This window comes from Limulus polyphemus, unplaced genomic scaffold (assembly GCF_000517525.1).
Source record: "Limulus polyphemus unplaced genomic scaffold, Limulus_polyphemus-2.1.2 Scaffold2547, whole genome shotgun sequence".
Lineage (NCBI taxonomy): Eukaryota > Metazoa > Arthropoda > Merostomata > Xiphosura > Limulidae > Limulus > Limulus polyphemus.
This window is the reverse complement of record NW_013668157.1, coordinates 165,861-173,965: the sequence shown is the minus strand read 5'-3', so window position 1 is coordinate 173,965 and position 8,105 is coordinate 165,861. Positions and strand designations below refer to the sequence as shown.

At 31.7% G+C, this 8,105-nt stretch overlaps 1 protein-coding gene across 4 annotated transcripts in view; it reads left to right on the top strand.

Moving 5' to 3' along the window:
• Nucleotides 1–644: 644 nt before the first annotated feature.
• Nucleotides 645–8,105, top strand: part of LOC106467262 (protein tyrosine phosphatase type IVA 2-like) — a 26,037-nt gene continuing 18,576 nt past the window's right edge. The window contains exon 1 of one of the 4 annotated variants that reach the window (XM_022395396.1): nucleotides 645–748. The gene's annotated coding sequence lies outside the window, so the exon portion shown is untranslated. Of the gene's footprint in view, nucleotides 749–5,163; nucleotides 5,288–5,381; nucleotides 5,474–7,050; nucleotides 7,118–8,105 lie in introns of those variants that run through there. The other 3 variants (XM_013927590.2, XM_022395395.1, XM_022395394.1) reach the window with 3 other exon arrangements.

Below are 8,105 nucleotides of genomic sequence, written 5' to 3'. Positions count from 1 at the left end.
GAACACGTCAAATATTACCATTTATGTTCAACACTAAACACTTTTTTTGTTGTTTTGCATATCCTACGTAAAAGTAGTGCTTGAAATTTGTATTTGTTATTTGTTTTTGTTTGTTTGTAATTATGCACAAAGCTACACAAGGGCTATCTGTGCTCTGCCCACCACGGGTATCGAAACCCGGTTTCTAGCGTTGTAAGTCCGCAGACATACCGCTGTGCCACTGGGGGGCAAAATTTGTATTTACCAAAGACATCACCATAGGTTAGTTTTCTACGCTCTTTTGGTTTAAAGTTGAACAGTGGGGCAGAAATTACTATAATTTAGATTGATTGAAAATGATATACGTTTTAACTTAAATTTAAGTTAATATTCTTCCAAACAGAAAAATGTATGTAGCATACGATAAGATAATGTGTTCTGTTAAAAATTAAGCCGAAAATATATCAAGCTTATCTGTTGCGGTGTAACAACAGATAATGATATTGATAATAGTAATACTATAAATACAATGTGCACGATTAAAAACGCGTTTTTTGTACCATGTCATAATAAAAGATCCGGTATGAAGTGGAGCACATCATACAAAACCTGCATAACAGGAAGTGTGTAGGGTGGATTGAGAATAGATTATAGAGAGTCTACATATTACAAACAAGATTAAAATTGTTACCTGAGGGAAATAGCTCTCTCCGATGGATCACCAGCATTGTAGTTAGCTATCAGTCTTGTCACTACTTTGAAGAAACGCGTAAGTTTTCCTGAATGTCAGCGACCTCTTTGTTTTTTGTTATGGTTTTAATGTAAGTGATTTTTTTCCCTTTCTGATGCAACAGTTGTTTTCTTTTAGGGTTGAAAATAATAAAAACAGATCGTTCTGTTTTATTCTGTTTACAGCTTGTAAATTAAAGAATGAGCTTTAATAAGCATTAGAGTAAAAGCTAAAGAAGAATGTTATAATATGTCAACCACACTATATCTTATGTTACCAGTCCCGGCGAAACATGTCGAGCAATACCAAGGCCCATCAGGCCAGCTGGGGTACGACAACCATAGTATTATTATTAATGGTCGACATGCTTTTTCTATCATCAGTTGCTTGAACGACGTATTCGGTGTAAACTAGATTAATTTGATGAGCTTTAATTTTTATCGTTTGAAACGTATTATTACTTTTTTTTAAATTGGTGTTTCCACCATATCTTAAGTAACACAAAACATAACAGTATTAATTTTGAATACCTCGTGATCAAAACTAAGTTAAGTATTAAGATCAGAAGTAAAATACTTGTAAAAAAAAACTAAAAATTTAATGAAGATATTCCCGTACATTAAACTGACTAGAAAGATTTAATGTTATAAATCAGCAGAAAAGAAAACTGAAACTTATAAATGTTAAATTAATATAATTATCAGTTGAGTCTTTTAGTTTTACTATTACCAATATTTTCGGCCAGAAAACAATAAAGATCTATAAAAATAAAGTTAGAAAAAAGTACCTTTACTCTCCAGATAATAATAAAACGCCCAAATCCCTCAAGTATGTTCTACAATTTTTTAAAATCAACAAGATGTATAAGAATAATTATACGTACATTTAATAAACCTGCTATAAGATCTAATTTAAGTACATTTTACCTGATCATTAATTGGGTAAGAGATCTAAGAAACGCTTAAAAGAGTTCTGAGGCAGTTAAAATGTAAGTTTTATTCCAAACAAAACAATGTTGTTTTTGTAGGCCTACAGAAAATTTCAAATTATTTTCGATTTTTTTGTAGTTTTTTGAATAAATATTAATGAATAATACCACTGTTACAGTGATACTGGCTTCTGAGTATAAACAACAGCTGGAGAGCTCTACTAATTGCAAAACAAACCCTGACTTTTTGTTGTTGTTTTTTACCGAAAGTAGACATTTTCCGAAGGGATAAGTATGTGTAACAAGAAAAAATACGAATTTCAAGGTAAAAAGATAAGTAAAAATAGAAAATCGTTTAATTTTTAATATAACTCTCGATTTCTGAGCTGGCGATCCGGGTTTGTATCCATCAGATATCACAAAATATTCCCTGCATCTTAAGCTGTGGGTGTTATAAGTCTGACGTGCTGCTGACTGGCTACCTTCCCTATGGGCAGTAGTTCAAAATTAGGGGAAGCGACAGACAGCTTTAGTAGCTTTGCCACAAACACAAAAAGTACAAGTACTCAATTTTTTGTAGCTCCAATGTTTCTTTGTGATGAACATTAACATCTCAGAGATAAACATTCTAAATTTATTTATATCCAGTAATTCAAAGTAATTATAGCAAACAAATATGAAAATACAACAATATATTATAATCATTTTATTATAAAATTTAACCCAAGTGTATTCAAGTTAAACTATTAACTGTTTTATTGTGGACTGTTTGAAGTTCGCATTATACACAAGAAATTCTACCATTTTGATATTGTTACGACAGCGGAGGTCACGTGACTCTAGTAACACGCCACGCGCTTCCAGAACGTTCATGAAGCGTCGGGAGACTACTAGACATGGGGTAGTCTTGTATATATATAAGACCGGCCAACAAGCGACGGGAACAATGTGTAATTGAACTGCGCACAGATTATTGTTGAGTTGACCACGTGAGACGCTCGTTGTGAATTATATCGTTTGTTATAGCGCGACTGTGGAAATTAAGTGTATCGCAAAGTTGTATTCAGAAAGAATAAACCAGTTTTATTTAAGAAAGGACTTGTGTCGCTAAAGTTTCGTCGGAACGAAATTTACAGAAAATTAACTAACGAAGGGAGACTTAACAATATAATATTATAGTATACTACATTATGTTACGTCAAAATTTTATTTTAAGAAATAAATTAGTACTTGTAGTAATATGTAATTGGCTTTTAATTTGATTCTTTTTAGATAGACAGATTAAACATGTAATAAAACAATATAAATAGTCTACTGAACAAATTCAGAAAACTAGATTGAAAATTTGTTGTACTCATCTTAAAAACTGCAACAGAGTTGTGCACCAAGATTCTATTTCTTTGGGTATTAATTAGAAGGATATTGTTGTTTCCCAGACAATTAACCGTCATTTTAAACTTATTTGTCTGATTGTTTCAGTCTAGCTGATGTAGAGATAAACCTTTCTAGTGCTGGTCGGTACCAGCTTTCTCCAAGGTTAACAGTAACCTCTTATCCCATTGCATCTTATTTTGAAATCTAAGGCTGACTCTGTCACGGTTGGCAGGTTTTTACATATTGTATTTGAATTCAAGACAACTAGACACCGGATATTTAGACACCTAAAAAAATGACGAAGTCGAACCTTTAGACACCACTTGTAAGTTGTATATATCTAGGCCTACTACATTACCAATTTAACTTAGTCCATTGAATGAACTGTATAGATCTAAGCCTATTTTATTAACATTTTAAATCTATTTCATTATTTGACCCACATAGATCTAGGTTTATTATATTACCAGTTTAATTTACTCCATTATATGACCTGCATGTTAACCGGACAACTAGACACCATGCAACTACTAGTTGAACTAGGCAAATATGTTGCGAAGTTTTAACACCCCTCTATAATTATTAGGTGTCTAAATGTCCTACTTCGTCATTTGTTTAGGTGTCTAATTGTCCGGTTACCATTATATTTACCGTATTTTTCGGAATATAAGACGCACCCTTAATTTGAAAACAAAATTTTGGGGGGAAACAAAGCTACAGTCGCATTTGAAAGATTTTTATTGAACAAAAATTCAATTTGATACTTTAAAAATTTGTACATATGTTGTTCTAAACATAAAAGATCTCATTTGAATCCAAGGCAAGCACTCAAAAATGATTTTTTATTTGTTAAAGTTAGGCCTGAAACTGCTTTCTTCTGCTCCACATTAAACAGGGATCGTCGTGTACTCATAAGTTTTTTTCACTCTCATCCATTACTATAATTTATTTTTTTATTATTTAGGGAGCATTATAAATAGTTATGTTTTTAAAAGAAAGAAAAACTACTATTGTTATAAATAACACATTCAATTGAACTAAACCATGCATGCCTATTTCAATATATTTACACACGGCTTGTGTATACCGTATATATACATATATATATTAATGGTCTGATGATGACAAAACATTGTCGAAACGTTGTACATTTGCTGTTATGTTAAACTTCCATTAAAGTTTTTCTTCATTACCCATTCAAGCCGTCTCCAACCATTATTAGTCTCAAAGTAGGTCATTGTCATCGAATACATATATATTATTCATACCTTCGGTGTATAGGACGCAAGCTCTGACATCAAATTTTGGGGTAAAAAAAGTGCGTCTTATACACCGAAAAATACGGTATATTGCAAATGATTTACGTGCTACTTTACAACAATATTATGCACTGACTCGAGTTTCTTGTTTTTAATTACGCTATTCACTTCACATTAAGATCATATGTTATCAGCCGGTCATCCACAAAGATTTTTGAAAAGGCTCTTGAGAACACAGTAATTTGTTATATATAACTTAAAATATGTGATCTAATCTTTTGAGTTTGCACGATATCTATACTGACTTACCCTCCCAAACATTTGGAGTTTGCTACTGGGTTAGGTCGAGGTCAGTGAGGACTTCCCTTTTGCCGAAAGGGTTCGCAATGCTCAGAATCATTGCTTTAAAGAAATGTTGGTTGAAACAATGCAATGTACATGAAAATTTTGCGAAGCATAAAATTTCCAGTAATAAGACATAGGATATTCCATTTATAAAAATTACTAAAAACGGCAGAGAAGTATAACACATTATAATATAGCGAAACTTTCTGCTTCATTTTATCTGGCACATAGCTGTTTTAAATTAATTTGATACATAGTGTATATGTAGAATGATGTTAAATCTATATATAAAATTTCCTAAACAAATACTGTAGCATAATGAAATGTTTCACATTAAAACTTATAAAAGAAACGTTTATAAATTGCGTGTCTTGTACAAATAATAGTTGCATATATTGTAAAATAAACCATTGTCTATAAATGTTGATTTAATACACACGATATATGCATATATAAGTTGATCGCTCATATATTTTGCATTTGTGGAGGATGTTTCGTCATTTTACGTCATCGTCTGCACCGTAGCCATTTTTCTGTGAAGTAGTAATAGTGTTTGTTTCACGTACAGTGTGTGGGTTGTTCGTGTTGTAATATAAGCGTTATCACAGTTTTCTCTTGAGGCGTCAATTACATGAGCTCTTTGCTTCAAATTCAATGGTTATCATCACAGAAGTATGTCATTTATGTTTTATTTATATTATAACTAGATTTTTAAGAACTAATTAAAGTTCAAATGCCACGCGTTATCACAAGTTTTAACTTAAAAAGTTAAAATTAGCAGATGCGTTTTGCACTGCCTGATTTCAAAATACCAGTTAGAATTTGCTTTGGTGAGTCAATCGAGTGATGATATGAAACGTAAGTTATGTTACGATAGACTATTTTATAGCAAACGGAAGCTCACAGAATGGTTGAAATTAAAACATGTGTAATTATAAAATTGCTTATTTTAATTTTTGCTTGAAACTGAAAATTGACGCGTCTTTTATTTTATGACTTTCAACTTCAAAGTTCAAGTACGTATGTTATTGGCAACGTTGTGTCTGATAAAGCATTTCACAAGACGAAAACATGTTGCCTACTTTTGTGTTTTCTAATACTGCTTACTAGAAACTTCTTTCACAGGACCAGTTTCATTAGGGGAGGAAGGGAGGGCATTGTAAATAAAATTAAAATGATGAAAATGTATTCATCTTAACAGTCAAAACTAAATTTTAAAGCATAACCACTCAGATGCAAGTTTCCAATGGCCAATCATTGATATTTTATTTCTTTACCTATTTTTATTTCTCTATGTGCTAAAATTTGGTTTACACCCAACTAGGTTCTTAAGTTTAGACTTAGTAACCTAATCAGTAATGAGAAGAAATAAAGATAAATGTATTTTCAAATTTAGATGGTGTACCTTATTTTAAGTATTTGGAATTGATACTGTTCTTTAGGCTTTACTGCATCAGAGACTAAGAGTAATAGTGCATTTATTTATTGAGCATTAGTAACTGAAACCCACAAGTTTAGAAACAAGCCTCAAGGTTACCTTGTGTTTATTTTTAGCTTATACTAGGTTAAAGATGAGAACATACTTAAAAGTTAAATGATAAACTTCTCTGCACAGATCACTTTAGCAAATTCAGTAACTTTGATCTTTAACCATTGAAAGTTGAATATTTGTCCACTGGGTTTTAGTGACCTGCAGTAAAAGTAGCTCAATCTTAAAACAATTAATGCACGTTTAACTCAAAAAGAAAATACGTAGATATGCTATTGGCTTTTCTTTGGTAACACTTAACAAGTATTTATAGTTGAAGCTAGGAGAAATAAATATGTTGTCATATCATGACAAAATACCTTATAATAACTGTTTTACACCACACACACACACACTCACACACACACTCTCAGTACATAGAGATGTTTGAGTCATGGAATCAGAATTTAAATAGGGATATCAAAATTTGTTTGATGGGTGATTTCCCGACTTTTAATTAGTCTTTCACTCCAAAACTATTTGTGCTAGAGATATGTTAAGTGTTCTTTTATCGTCAAGTATATGAGAGTTTGAAAGACATTTGATAAAATAACTAGAAAACAAAAGTTGAGTTATCTCTTGATATTAACAAAGTGAAATTCCAAAAAGGAAAAACTGAAAAATGTGTGAAGTTTTTTTTTTTCTCTGCTTTTCATCTATAAAGTGATGGAAAGGTAGTGTTTGTAACTTGCTATGTTAAAAAATTAAACCTTACCTTATCCATTCCATAACGGAGAACATGTAAATAGCTGGAATATATATTTTTGTAGATTCGGATGACATGACCATAACAATATCATGCAGTAGTAGTAGCTCATTTCCTTCCTTCGGAAAACTACACTTATGATCGCGACTATTCTGAAGTTATGACAATATCCTAGACTTTTTTTTTTTAATTTTTACCCAGAACTTGTAGTTTTCTTGCAGAGGGTGGAGTGAGACATGAACATTGGATTTTGCAGAGAATTTTCTCGGTGAGTATCCAGCATTTGACATCTTTCAGTGGTCAGTGGCACTGTCATTAAAGCTGAGGAATTCGCTGATTGATTAATCATTGGACTTTAATCAGTACATTGAACTAATCGATTATTTTTACAAGGTGGCTAATAAAATAAAAAAAACATCAAATATTTTCTCGAGTTAACAAAAACATTATAATGATACAAACTGGGCTACAGCCCGATATTCCAAAGAGTCAATATTTTAAAAATTGAATGTAAAAGTAATTACACGTGTAGGCCTAATATTCATTTAGGTAGTTATGTTACGTAAACAGTAGTAGGGATATAAGCCGATAATATTTTGAGGTATATTTGGGATCATTCCAGAAACCTTATAATATTGTTACCCATAATAAAAGCTTTCTAATCTTTTGAGAAATTTTTAAAATTCTCAAAATATTAATAATAATGATGATATTATTATTAGAGAAACAGGATGAAAACTTTAAAACAATAATAACAATAAAGCAAAAACATTAATAGTAGTGATGGAAATTTTTTGGAATATTGATCTATCCCTACAAATTGGGTTTCGATACCTACAGTAGGCAGACCACAGATAGCCTATTGTGTTGCTTTGTGCTTAACAACATCCTTTCTCGTCACTTCTTCATACATTTTCAGTTCTTTAATTTTTATTTGATGTTATTGGCTTCCAGCAAGGCTTATAGTAAAGGAATTTTAGTGGTGAGACATCAAATTGTTCACCAGGTTATGATCCAGTGAGAAGACACCAGGAACAAACCACAAATACAGAAACACATCAAATTGTTCACCAGGTTATGATCCAGTGAGAAGAAACCAGGAACAAACCACAAATACAGAAACACATCAAATTGTTCACCAGGTTATGATCCAGTGAGAAGACACCAGGAACAAACCACAAATACAGAAACACATCAAATTGTTATCCAGTGAGAAGAAACCAGGAACAAACCACAAATACAGAAACACATCAAAT